This window comes from Zingiber officinale, chromosome 11A (assembly GCF_018446385.1).
Source record: "Zingiber officinale cultivar Zhangliang chromosome 11A, Zo_v1.1, whole genome shotgun sequence".
NCBI lineage: Eukaryota > Viridiplantae > Streptophyta > Magnoliopsida > Zingiberales > Zingiberaceae > Zingiber > Zingiber officinale.
This window is the reverse complement of record NC_056006.1, coordinates 43,846,704-43,861,846: the sequence shown is the minus strand read 5'-3', so window position 1 is coordinate 43,861,846 and position 15,143 is coordinate 43,846,704.

Sequence of the window (15,143 nt, the reverse complement as noted above, 5' to 3'; positions counted from 1 at the left end):
CTCCTACGTTGTAGAACCCTAATCTCAAGGTAAAGTTTACGATTTCTCATGATTCATGTGATTTTTGTGTGTGTGTGTGTGTTTTTTTTTTACTTTTCTGGACTATATGATGGAAATCTATGATAATCAGCCATGGGAGGAATATAACTAATATACTATTTTTGCTTTTGATATAATCTTGTCCAGAATTCTATATATGGCCACTGAACTCGAAACAGATTTCCTTTTTAATTCCCTCTTTCGCGGTGCAATGAGATTTAAGCGACATTTCAGCTCCTGTATTAACCAGGAGACTTTATGTGTGCTTGAGCTATCATTACAGTGTTAAACTTCAACTTGAAAGATGAGAGAAACAAGCAGAATGAAAGAGAAGAGGGGGATTGGCACTTGTGTAGGGTTAGTTGTGGTTAAGATTGTTTAAAAGTTACTGTCATCAAGCATCCAGTAAGCTCTTTCAAACTTCAGAATATAAAGCTAGATTCGATCAATTACTTTACTCTATTATGAACAATCTCACTCTTTTAATGGCTTATGGTTTCCTTTACTTTTGAAGTTTGGACTTCTGACAGCTTCAAACTCGTATATGAAACTTCGAAACCTATTCTATATTTTGGTTATCAATTGTTGTTGTTGGTGTTGTTGTTATTCTGTCAAGCTAACTTCATACTATAAGGCAATATTCATCAACTATTTTCCCTCCATGGGCACATTGATTTGGAGGAAGTTGAATTTTATTTCTTTCTAATTAACCATGGCTGTGAACCTATCCTCTGGTTCTCTTTACAAATTTTTTTCCTATTTCTGTTTATTCTGTGAGAACATTTTGTTTACTATCCTGATTGGTCTAAGATTCCTTCACTATTTTGTCTAGATTGAGAAGACTGTACTCTTCTTTCTGGAGCAACAAGGAATTATTGCACACAGGATTCAAGAGTTGGGAGAGGAGCGTACTATAATTCTTGAGCATCCAGAGATATCTAAGCTATCTAATCTGCGAGAAGCATATATTGAAGTTGGACATGATCTTTTAAAGCTTCTCAGATTTGTAGATATGAATGCTACTGGGATTCGTAAAAATTTGATAAACGATTTGGCTACAAGTTCATTGATTACTATCTAAGTACTAGATCAAATCATCCTTATTCTCATATACAACAAGTATTTAAGCATGTGGTAATATGTCTGCCTTTTTTCAACACTGTCCTTCCAATCATCCTTTTTAATTCTTGGTATCTTCCTTTTGCTCGTGGTAATTACTGTTAAAAGGCTACATATTTTGAATAAATAGGGTACTTCCAATCATCCTTTTTAATTCTTGGTATCTTCCTTTTGCTCGTGGTAATTACTGTTAAAAGGCTACATATTTTGAATAAATAGGGTATAGCTGTAAAGCCCGAAAAATTCCCGAATTTATTTTAGAAATATCCTATGATTTCTCTAGATTTTTAGGATATTTTTACATAATTTTTGGAGTACCGGAAGTAGCAAAAACAAATAAGTCGCAAAATAGCTTAGGCGGGAATCAAACCCGAGACCTATGGTATAAGGGATAATGCTAGTAACCAGTTGAACCCAGCAGGGACGTGCTGAAAGAAGAGGGAATCAATTATATTTATAATTGATTTTTGGATGAATTAATTAGTAAATATAAATAAGGATTTAAGTGAGAAGTTTTAGATTATTTCTCACCGTAGTTTTTCCTCACCCGAAACCTAAAACCGCCGCACCTCTCTTCTTCTCCTCTTCCTCACGCACGGCACACCAAGCCAAGGGGCAAGGGAACATCTTCCAGCGACGACTCCAACACGAAAAAGGTTCTTCTCCGCGAGAGGAACGCGAGGACGTAAGCGGTTCGTCAAACGGAGCAGTTTTTCGGAAAACCTAGCGGATAGAATCGTAAGAAAACCTTGCGATTGAGGTAAGAAACCCCTCACCTGCAGTATAATTGCTCTCGCTTGTTAGTTTTGGTGTTAGTTCAGTAGTTCTACAGTTTTCAGTTTTAGGGTGTGCTTGAAGTGCACACCAAGTATTCGGTAGAATGCCCAGTTCAGAAGGATGCACCAGTAGGCGTCCTAACAGCATGTAAAATGTATTAGAAACATTTTATTCAGCTTATTATCAGTTATTACAGCTATATGGATCAGATATCCATTGGGTGGTCTCCCACAGTAGCCTTTAGGTTCAGATAACCTAGCTCTAGGTTCAGATAACCTAGAATAGCAAAGTAAAATAAAACAGTATTCAGTATTTTACTTTTATTCAGATGACACTGTGCTTGGATCAGATATCCATGGGCTGGACTCCCACAGTCGTCCCTAGGTTCAGATAACCTAGTAACCCTGCTAGATTCGGAACTTGCAACCCCGGGTCTCGTAGGGATGCGCGCACAGTAAGTACAGTTGCCAGGGCCCCAGCAGCATGTTTAGTATTTTCATCTATTATATGTATAGTTTTCAAATTTGAAACTAGTGATGAGAACACTAATTTAGCTTTCAGTTCAGTTCAGGTTCCGTTTATATGATTTGAGTTCATGTACAGATTTAGATATATGCATGACTAGTTCAGTTTCATGCTTAGTTTATAAGTATGCCATGTTCAATTTAAAGCATGTTCAATCTATATGCTATGCCATGTTTCAGTTCCAGTTTATGCTTTTGTATGCCATGCCATGTTGCCATGCTCAGTTCAGTTTTCAAATAGCATGTTTTAAAAGTCATGAAATGCATCGTTGCATGTTTTTGTGAGGTAGATGGTTTCTTACTAAGCTTAAAGCTTAAAGATACTATTTTTCTTATACTGCAGATATAGGAAAAAGGAAAATAGATTAGCAGTGGAGGCTGGAGGTCAATGCAGATGAGGATGTGTGTGGAAGGAACTGGAATAAAAGACCCTCTGGGGATTTAGCATTTACCTTAGTACTTTTCAGTATTTGGTTTAGTTTCATGTTTTAAGCAATTAGAACTTTTAGAAATTCATACCTTCATGCATTTTAAGTTGTTAAAATGCCGTGAACCAGTAAATCTTGCTTTAGCTTAAGTTTAGAATTGTTACTACATGTTGCTAGAATGTTTATTATGCATTAGATAGTGGTAGTGTGAGGTTTTGGCACGAATCAGTGCTGGAAATCAGGAATTCTGATTTCGTTTCAGATTATCAGAACCTGGATCGGTCAGCAGACCGATCCAGTGCCATTCCTTCTCCTGGATCGGTCAGCCGACCGATCCAGATGGATACAGTAGCTTACGGTATCCCCCAGGATCGGTCAGCCGATCGATCCCTCCGCGAACAGAGAGTTCGGGATGAATTCAGCAGTCACTGATCAGTCGACCGATCGATCAGTGAGCCACTGATCGGTCTCACCGACCGATCAGTGAGCAGCTGGATCGGTCGACAGACCGATCCAGCCAGTGTTCGCGTGGGCGCCAGTGGATCGTTCCACGGACCGATCCAAAGCTCTAGTTTCACCTCCCCAGTATAGCTATGAATATCTAGAAGGTAGTTGGATATGAAATCTCACTCTCACAGAGTTAACAGAGGCAACTACAATAGTTTAGTAAAATTTTATTTTACCCAGCTTCCGCACAGTACACAGTAGTTTCAGTAGTTAAGGTAGCGATCCGGCTCACAGCTTAGTACCCAGGAGTCGGGTCATTACAGAGTGGTATCAGAGCAAATTCCTTACTTCCTACACACACATCAGCATTGTGCCTACAGCTTCCAAGTAAGAACATCTCTCACTCAGTTTTGTTTTCAGCTTTCATATCAGTTATATGTGCTTCATGTTTGCTCTCATGTTGGTAGTTAATTAATTCATGTTTACAGTAATAGTATTTAACATGTTACCAGTAGTTAACTATAACATGATAGCCTAGTTATATATATGTGTTCTCTGCTATTTAGAAAATGGTACGAGGACGTCCAGCTAAGAAAGAATCAGCGGCTGAGCCCCAGCATGAGGCAGGCAGTTCAGTGCCTCCCCCAGACCTTACAGCACTAGTGGTTCAGCTACAGCAGCAGTTAGCTGAACAGCAGCAGGAGATAGCCTCCTTAAAGGCTAACCAGCAGACTACTCCCCCAGTCACTCCAGAACCGAACCTCACGACTCCAGTAATCACAGAGGTTGTACCAGCTCAGCCTGCAGTACCAGTCCCAATAGCCCCAGTAGCAGGGGCTAAGAGAGAAGCTTACCTTATCCAGTGGCAGAGAATTAAGCCCGAGAACTTCTCAGGCACCAGCGAACCATGGGATGCTCAGGCATGGTTTAAAACACTGGAAAGCACGATGGAACTTCTAGACTGGCCAGAGCACGAAAAGGTGAAGTGTGCCTCCTTCTGTTTAACAGGAGACGCACGCATGTGGTGGGAGCGGATGAAATCGAAGTGGCCAGTAAATCAGATGACATGGGCCAACTTCGAGAAAGAATTCTTTCACATGCAAGTCACGAACCGACACTATGACGAGTTTACAGAGTTTCGTCAGGGCAACCTATCAGTTCAGGAGGCCGTGAAGAAATTCAATAGGTTGGCCCGTCTGTGTCCGGAACTAGTCAGCTCAGAGAAGGAGCGAGTACGGTTGATGCTGAAGATGCTCAGACCAGAGATCGCAATGAATGTGGCTGGTGGCGTTCATAGGCCACAAACCACAGAGGAGCTAGTGAGTAGTGCTCTGATCACCGAGCACTATCAGCACAGCATCACCCAGCAGAAGCAGGTTTTCACAGAGCCCAAGGGACAAGCTGGCTCAAGTACTCAGCAGAAACAACAGGGACATAGCTCCCACTGGAAGGGGAAACGTAAGGAAAGCAGTGACCCAAAAGGAGGACCAGCTGGAAAACATTCCAGACATCCCAAGTGTGCTACTTGTGGGAAACATCATCCAGGAGTTTGCCGCAAGGGTACGCGAGGTTGTTTTGAATGTGGACAGGAAGGGCACATGACTAAACAGTGCCCGAACAAGAACAGCCTTCCTCAGCCTCAGCCGATACAGTATGGAGCTCAGCCAGCGCAGCTACATCAGATGTATGTTGCCTTAGATGGTCCACAGATCAGTCAGGGCAGATTAGAAGCCCCCACAGCTAACACAAATGCCAGGATTTTCTCGACAGTTGTCACAGGTCAGATCAGTATTTTACAGCATAATGCAACTGTCTTATTCGATACTGGGGCAACCCACTCTTATGTATCCAGGGCATTTGCCGAGAAATTAGCAACACCTCCAGAGGTACTCAATAGCCAGTTTCTGACAACACTACCCTCAGGAGACATTATGGCATCTACGCACTGGCTCAGAGCAGTGCCAGTCATTATAGCAGACAGAGAACTTTTTGGTGATCTGATAGTGCTAGAAATGACTGACTACGATGTCATCTTTGGAATGGATTTTCTGATCAGATACGGCGCTTCTATAGAGTGCCGTAAACAGAAGGTCATATTCCAACCTGAAGCAGGAGTACAGTTTGAGTACATGGGAAAACCAAAGAGAAAAGCCAGGAAGTTTCTCTCAGCACTGAAAGCACAGCAGCTAATGGATTCAGGATGCATGGGATTTTTAGCAAATGTAGTCAACACCAGCCAGGACAAGAACCAACAGCTATCAGAGGTTCGAGTCGTTTGTGACTACCCCGCAGTCTTCCCGGAAGAGCTACCAGGCTTAGCACCAGACAGGGAGATTGAATTTGAGATAGAGCTCATTCCCGGCACAAATCCAATTTCCAAGGCACCGTACCGCATGGCTCCAGCAGAACTGAAGGAACTTCAGGAACAATTACAGGAGCTTCTTGACAAGGGTTTCATACGCCCTAGTCACTCACCATGGGGAGCACCTGTGTTGTTCGTGAAGAAGAAGGATGGAAGCATGCACCTATGCATAGACTACCGTGCCTTGAACCAGGTCACAATTAAAAACAGGTACCCTCTCCCCAGGATAGATGACCTATTTGACCAGCTAAAGGGAGCCACAGTGCTCTCTAAAATTGACCTCAGATCAGGATATCATCAGGTTAGAGTCAAGAAAGGTGATATACCTAAAACAACCTTCAGGACCAGATACAGACATTATGAGTTCGTAGTCATGCCTTTCGGCGTGACAAATGCTCCAGCTACTTTCATGGACCTCATGAACAGAGTATTCAGAGAATACTTAGACAAGTTTGTCATCGTGTTCATCGATGACATTCTTATCTATTCAAGCACTCAGGAGGACCATGCAGAGCATCTGAAGACAGTTTTGCAGATCCTTCAGCAGAACCAGCTATACGCCAAATTCACGAAATGTGAATTTTGGCTAGATCAGGTAGCCTTTCTAGGTCACATCATCTCCAAAGATGGTGTTATGGTATATCCTAGCAAGATAGAAGCAGTAAGTAACTGGAAGAGACCCAGGAACGCTAGTGAAATCAGAAGCTTTCTGGGATTAGCAGGCTACTACAGGAAATTCGTAGAGGACTTCTCCAGGATAGCCTCCCCACTGACAGCTCTCACCAGGAAGAACAAGAAATTTCAGTGGACAGAGGACTGCGAGAACAGCTTCAGCAAACTAAAACGGAGATTGACCAGTGCTCCTATTTTAGCTATACCAGAAAACACAGACAGCTTCGACATCTACAGTGACGCCTCTAAATTGGGATTAGGAGCAGTACTGATGCAACAGGGCAAGGTGATCGCCTATGCCTCCAGACAACTCAGGGATTATGAGAGGAACTATCCTACTCACGACCTTGAGCTTGCAGCAGTGGTGTTCGCTCTCAAGATTTGGAGACATTATTTGTACGGAGCTAAGTGCAGAGTGTATACAGATCATCAAAGTCTGAAGTATTTCTTTACTCAGAAGGATCTGAATATGCGACAGCGCAGATGGTTAGAGCTGGTCAAAGATTATGACATAGATATCCTCTACCATCCAGGGAAAGCTAATAAGGTAGCAGACGCACTCAGCAGGAAGTCCAGTGCTACCTTAATATCTTTAGCAGCTATGTCACCACCCCTAAGGAAGGAGATTACAGCTTTTAGACTCGAGCTTATAGTCGGGCAGCTTTCCACTATGTCCTTAGCATCTACCTTGCTTGATGATATCCAAACAGCTCAGGAGCAGGATCCTAAAATCCAGAAAATCAAGCAAGGGTTAGCAGAATCAGAAAGTGGAGAGTTCAGAGTGTCCACCAGTGGGGTAGTGTACTCTGGTGACAGAATTTGTGTTCCAGATCAAGAGGAACTACAAAAACAGATTCTAGACGAGGCTCACAGGACTCCCTATGCGATGCATCCTGGTTCCACCAAAATGTATCAGGATCTAAAGAAACGATTTTGGTGGCCTGGGATGAAGCGAGATATCGCCAGATACGTCAGCATCTGCCTAACCTGTCAGAGGGTTAAGGCAGAACATCAGCGACCAGGAGGAGTTCTGCAGCCGATTCAGATTCCAGAATGGAAGTGGGAGGATATCTCTATGGACTTCATAGTGGGATTACCCCGAACCACGAATGGTTTTGATGCCATCTGGGTAATAGTCGACAGGTTGACTAAATCAGCCCACTTCTTAGCTATCAGAATATCCTATTCCATGGAGCAGCTAGCTCAGTTGTATCTCAAGGAGATTATCAGGCTGCATGGAGTCCCACGAACCATTATATCGAGAGACAGATTTACATCACACTTCGAAGTGTGTATACTATGGGCACCCATTAAAATTCAAGATGCCTTCCACCCTCATGCATGGTCGGCTGCAGCGAGTAAATCGTGTACTCAAAGATATGCTCGGGCTTGTGCCCTAGATTTCAAGGAAGTTGGTGCAAATATCCGAGTTTAGCGTAATTTGCATACAACAACAGCTATCGTGCCACTATCGGCATGGCACCTTATGAGGCACTCTATGGGCGGAGGTGCAGATCACCTGCTGGTATGAGAGTGGTGAATAGAAGGAACTAGAGCTTCAGACAGATCTAGTAGCAACACAACAGCCATACAGCAGATTCGCCAGAGGATAGAGACAACACAGAGGCAGAAGAGCTATGCCGATACACGACGCACCCTAGAGTTTTCAGTGGGGATACAGCTTTTCCTCGAGTAGCTCCTATGAAGGGAGTCATGCGTTTTGGGAAGAAGGGCAAGCTAGCTCCCAGATATGTGGGACCATACCTTATCACGAAGAGAGTGGGCAAGGCAGCATATGAGCTAGAGCTACCTCAGGAGATGTCAGCTGTCCACAACGTATTTCATATCTCCATGCTGAAGAAGCAAATTCCAGACGCCACCCAGGTGATTGAGCCCCAGTTGGAACAGGTCCGTGATGATCTCAACTATGACAGTCGGCCTATTCAGATAATAGACCGAGCAGTAAAGAAATTACGGAACAAGGAAGTACCATTAGTCAAAGTCAGCTGGCAAAATCACACAGCAGCAGAGGCGACTTGGGAGACAGAGGCCAGCATGAGACAGAAGTACCCAGAATTGTTTTAAGTTCGAGGATGAACTTTTTATAAGGTATGGGGGATTGTAAAGCCCGAAAAATTCCCAAATTTATTTTAGAAATATCCTATGATTTCTCTAGATTTTTAGGATATTTTTACATAATTTTTGGAGTACCGGAAGTAGCAAAAACAAATAAGTCGCAAAATAGCTTAGGCGGGAATCGAACCCGAGACCTATGGTGTAAGGGATAATGCTAGTAACCAGTTGAACCCAGCAGGGCCATGCTGAAAGAAGAGGGAATCAATTATATTTATAATTGATTTTTGGATGAATTAATTAGTAAATATAAATAAGGATTTAAGTGAGAAGTTTTAGATTATTTCTCACCGTAGTTTTTCCTCACCCGAAACCTAAAACCGCCGCACCTCTCTTCTTCTCCTCTTCCTCACGCACGGCACACCAAGCCAAGGGGCAAGGGAACATCTTCCAGCGACGACTCCAACACGAAAAAGGTTCTTCTCCGCGAGAGGAACGCGAGGACGTAAGCGATTCGTCAAACGGAGCAGTTTTCTGAAAAACCTAGCGGATAGAATCGTAAGAAAACCTTGCGATTGAGGTAAGAAACCCCTCACCTGCAGTATAATTGCTCTCGCTTGTTAGTTTTGGCGTTAGTTCAGTAGTTCTACAGTTTTCAGTTTTAGGGTGTGCTTGAAGTGCACACCAAGTATTCGGTAGAATGCCCAGTTCAGAAGGATGCACCAGTAGGCGTCCTAACAGCATGTAAAATGTATTAGGAACATTTTATTCAGCTTATTATCAGTTATTATAGCTATATGGATCAGATATCCATTGGGTGGTCTCCCACAGTAGCCTCTAGGTTCAGATAACCTAGCTCTAGGTTCAGATAACCTAGAACAGCAAAGTAAAATAAAACAGTATTCAGTATTTTACTTTTATTCAGATGGCACTGTGCTTGGATCAGATATCCATGGGCTGGACTCCCACAGTCGTCTCTAGGTTCAGATAACCTAGTAACCCTGCTAGATTCGGAACTTGCAACCCTGGGTCTCGTAGGGATGCGCGCACAGTAAGTACAGTTGTCAGGGCCCCAGCAGCATGTTTAGTATTTTCATCTATTATATGTATAGTTTTCAAATTTGAAACCAGTGATGAGAACACTAATTTAGCTTTCAGTTCAGTTCAGGTTCCGTTTATATGATTTGAGTTCATGTACAGATTTAGATATATGCATGACTAGTTCAGTTTCATGCTTAGTTTATAAGTATGCCATGTTCAATTTAAAGCATGTTCAATCTATATGATATGCCATGTTTCAGTTCCAGTTTATGCTTTTGTATGCCATGCCATGTTGCCATGCTCAGTTCAGTTTTCAAATAGCATGTTTTAAAAGTCATGAAATGCATCGTTGCATGTTTTTGTGAGGTAGATGGTTTCTTACTAAGCTTAAAGCTTAAAGATACTATTCTTCTTATACTGCAGATATAGGAAAAAGGAAAATGGATTAGCAGTGGAGGCTAGAGGTCAATGCAGATGAGGATGTGTGTGGAAGGAACTGGAATAAAGGACCCTCTGGGGATTTAGCATTTACCTTAGTACTTTTCAGTATTTGGTTTAGTTTCATGTTTTAAGCAATTAGAACTTTTAGAAATTCATACCTTCATGCATTTTAAGTTGTTAAAATGCCGTGAACCAGTAAACCTTGCTTTAGCTTAAGTTTAGAATTGTTACTACATGTTGCTAGAATGTTTATTATGCATTAGATAGTGGTAGTGTGAGGTTTTGGCACGAATCAGTGCTGGAAATCAGGAATTCTGATTTCGTTTCAGATTATCAGAACCTGGATCGGTCAGCAGACCGATCCAGTGCCATTCCTTCTCCTGGATCGGTCAGCCGACCGATCCAGATGGATACAGTAGCTTACGGTATCCCCCAGGATCGGTCAGCCGATCGATCCCTCCGCGAACAGAGAGTTCGGGACGAATTCAGCAGTCACTGATCGGTCGGCCGACCGATCAGTGAGCAGCTGGATCGGTCGATAGACCGATCCAGCCAGTGTTCGCGTGGGCGCCAGTGGATCGTTCCACGAACCGATCCAAAGCTCCAGTTTTACCTCCCCAGTATAGCTATGAATATTTAGAAGGTAGTTGTTGGATATGAAATCTCACTCTCACAGAGTTAACAGAGGCAACTACAATAGTTTAGTAAAATTTTATTTTACCCAGCTTCCGCATAGTACACAGTAGTTTCAGTAGTTAAGGTAGCGATCCGGCTCACAGCTTAGTACCCAGGAGTCGGGTCGTTACAATAGCAGCTGTTGTAGGAGCCTTGTCTCGCAATCTTGTTGAGCTTCAAGAACACCAAGGAAGTTATCTCTCTCTTTATGATCATCCCTCGACAACTATGGTGGTTTGATATATTTTTGTTAATTGAGTGTCAATGCAATACCAATTTTGTTTCAGCCATACATATGTGTGTGTCTATATATTTTTGTAATAAATTATCTTATAAATATTTGATATTTTTAGACCTTTATATATTTTTTAATTTTTCTGGCATCAGGTGCAAGACCCTGTCATTTGCTTAATACAAGCATCAGTGGAAAAATTGACTCGCTCTACAAATTTCTTGAAATTCTTGGGACAACATGCACTTATCCAAGAAGCTGAGGAACATGTTGATGAGAGAAGATATCACTTTGTGTCACTTCTTTTGAACTTGGTTAATACTTTACTTTATATGGTCAACACTTATATCATTGTGCCAACTGCTGATGACTACTCGATGAGCCTTGGAGCTGCTGCAACAGTTTGTGGGATCATTATTGGCTCTATGGTTGTAGCACAAGTTTTCTCTTCAGTTTATTTTAGTGCATGGTCTCACAAGTTATACTTCAGACCTCTGGTATTTAGCAGCATCGTACTCTTTTTGGGCAACGTTCTCTATGCATTGGCCTATGATCTCAACTCCTTGACGATTCTTCTCATAGGTCGACTTATGTGTGGGTAAGTGAATTGTTTGTTCTATTTCACTTTTATGACTATTCTGTGGATCCAGTACTTACCATTTCACCATTCTAGTAACTTACTCCCTCTTGTGGTTTGGTAGGTGTTATTTGTGATTGATTATTGAATTTCTGTCATCATTTAGCAAAGTCCTGCCTTAGAGGTTGGGCATTGGTGATTGACATTCCATTCTATTTCTAAAACCAATATAGAGAGTTGTGTCAGACAAAAATAATATGATGAATTTGTCTATCTTGTATAAAGTTTCTTTTGTTTCTAGTTTCTCCCTTGGCACTAGCAAGGTTCAGTAACATTGATTATGGAATACTGATGTGAAGTTCATACATTATTTTATGCTTTTAGACTATTTTTGTAAGCAAACTAACTAACAAACTTGTGATATTAAAAGTCCAAACTACTACAGGTCCACAGTCACTTTCTAGGATTAGAATTGAATGAGCATAGGCTATGTCTAAACTAGACTCTTGGAAGAAAGTGATCCTATCACTGTTGATCTACCTCTTTACCATTCTGTACAAATGAAGTATATTTTCTTTTGTCTTCTTCTGCAATCTGCTCCTACAACCTTCTACTCTAATAGATTCTCAACTTTTCAATATATAGAATCTCCAGATACACATGTGAAGTATTAAGCAATATATAGAATTCAATGAAATTTGAAGTTAGGCATTTGTGAAAGTCTAATTTCTTTGAGAGTGATCATAATTTAACTTGTTTGAATTCCAAATATATAAAGAGACCTAGTATTTATGTTCCAAATTCCTTCTCTTGTATTTCTTGTTTGTTGGAGTGGAGTCGGATTGATGCACTGTCCATGGGTTTAAGGTCACATGTTTAGATCAAATATTGTTGAACCTAGTGCGCATCCAAAATTGGTGCGTACCCAATTTGATATGATCTTCAGATAACTTGGTTTAGTGAAACTGAGAGTTGGTCTCAATTATGGCATGTCGTAATACAGGAGCTAAAATGTCGCTTAAATCTCATTGCACTGCGAAAGAGAGAATTAAAAGGGAAATCTGTTTCGAGTTCAGTGGTCATATATAGAATTCTAGACAAGATTATATCAAAAGGAAAAATAGTATATTAGTTATATATACTCCCAAGAAGGCTGATTATCAAAAATTTACATTTCCAACTTCATATAGCATTAGTAGGCATTGAAATTGAGAATAAGAAAATATAAGTAGATTAACAGCTAGGGTTGTTTTCTTTAAATTGTTAATTTCCTTAGTCTGAGTCCAATTACTCTCAACTCCCTAAACTAAATCAAGTAAATGACAAGAAGTTCTATTATTTTCTTAATATTGTCTATTTGTCATATGTTAGTAAATTAAGGACTTACAATGTTCTTCATTAATTATTATTAATGCAAATCAGTATGGTTAACCTAAAATTGGATCTATTGGTATAGACATAGATACCAGCTAGTATGTGATAAGGCAACCACATGCTGTTTCCATCAAATCTATATGATTAGTCTCCTTAACTCTATATATCTGTAGGTGGAGATTAGGAAGAGGGCAAGAAAAAATATGAAGTCTTGTTTCACTTTTGCCCCATAGGAGATGAGCCTTTTCAGTAGGAATCTTGCTATTTTACACAATGTGGATACAAAATTTTTTTTATTATCATGTTGTGCACACACTTTTAATCTCATGTTCATTTAAATATTGTATTAGGTGTTATGGATGAATTGTTTAAGGTTCTTGAAAACCTATAATATAACAGCTTGGGGCAGAAGATGCACTTATTCCATGTAAAATAAATGGTGGACGCTGAAAATTTCAGTGTTTTTCAGTAGGATCATATTCAAGTTTTCAAATTTACTTGTTCCAGATATAAATACTATTTGTCTTGTTATTCCACATGCTTTGAGTAGGTACGGTGATGGAACCATGCTGAGCAAAAAGTAGCTAGCTAATTAATTAATGTTTCATCAATGGCAAACCACACATTCATGATTCTAATTCTCTATCTGTAATATATTATTTTGTTCTCAAGCATCCATGACCACATCATCAAATTATGTCTATGCATGTTTACTAAATGCATCTTTCTTTCTATTATTAACAGGAATCATTCTCCACATTAAGCTAAAATTTAGCCACTACCCCATTGTTTCATACACTTGCACTAACTTGATCTCATCTACCAATTCTCTTTAAAAACTCTCCGATGTCGATCTCTCCATTCACTCATTTGAGCACCAACAAAGAGCTAGCTTCATATACATCAACAATCACTCTATTCTTCAGGTAAGATATATAGATAGACTTTTGTTTTTTAAATTTTCTTGTATACCTGTGCTATCGATGTTGTTTTCTTACATGTAGAACTACAATGAACGGAAAGAATGGTAGCAATATTCAGATCGACATTTGCTTGGCGCTAAACTCAACACCATAATTAGAAAGCATGAAGAAGTCTACCAAGGATCATAATTGCAAAGCCACAATACCAATGAGGAAATTTATGAGAGAAGTGTGGGAGTTTGCTAGAGAGGACACAGACAGGGTGACCTTTTCCCTCAAGGTTGGCTTGGCTTGCCTCCTTGTCTCCCTTCTCATTCTCATCCAAGCACCTTATCAGGTCTTACCAACTTCATATTGGAAAAGGTTAGTATGAAAAAATAAGTGAGAAAGAGGAGTCCAATGAAATCCTACAAGTTGAAGATTGTGATGGGACTTGGGTTGATAATAATTAAGTGCAATCCTACATGACATGAACCATCATTAAAAGTTTCTAGTCTTTTGGCTATTGTTCATTAGTTATAAATAGAGTTTATTTGTTTATTTGTATTGGGATAAATTTTATTTGAACATGAGACATGTTTCTTCTTTTGTGATTGTAATTCTTGTATAAGTAACATTTTGAATGATATTGATGTGGGGAATATTCTTTCTTTTGTAATTATGATTTTTTATTAAATATTTATATTGAAATATGATATATTGGTATTAAAAGATAATAATTTAAAAGACAACGTACTATAAGAAAAACCCTCATAGACATCGGTTTTCCACCTCTGTCTATTACATTTTTGACCGATGTCTATAAAGGCGAAGTAAAAGGTCTACCATTTTAGACATCGGGTTAAAACCGGTGTAGTATCACTTAACGACACCGATTTTCGAATCGGTTATTAACCGGTGTAGTATCACTTAACGACACTGTTTCATCAACAGTATAAAACCGATGTAATATTATATGTTAGTAACACTAGTTTTGGCAGCGGTATACGACCGATGTAATATTAGTTAATGACATCGGTTTTGTAGCGGTGGAAAACCAATGTAATATCAGTATTGTTTAACAACACAAATTTAATTTCTAAAACAATGAAAAACCGACAGTATCAAAGAAAATACACAAATATTCACAAATTACACAAATATTCTTCTTCCAATAGTATCCATAAAATACATAAATATTCACAAATTACATAAATATTCTTCTTACACAAAATACACAAATATTCTTTTTACATCAAAAGCTAATAGATATTTTACACATCAAGGTAGAACATCATGAGTCAAAAATCAATCTAAGCCTACATTAAATTATGAGAATCAGAATCTGTTCAACTTGCTATACTGCTTCATTCTTCTTGCGCCTTTCATTTCCCTAATCTCACCACTTTTCAGCTTCAAATGCCTAATTTTCTGAGTTAAAACATCCACTGTTCTAATAT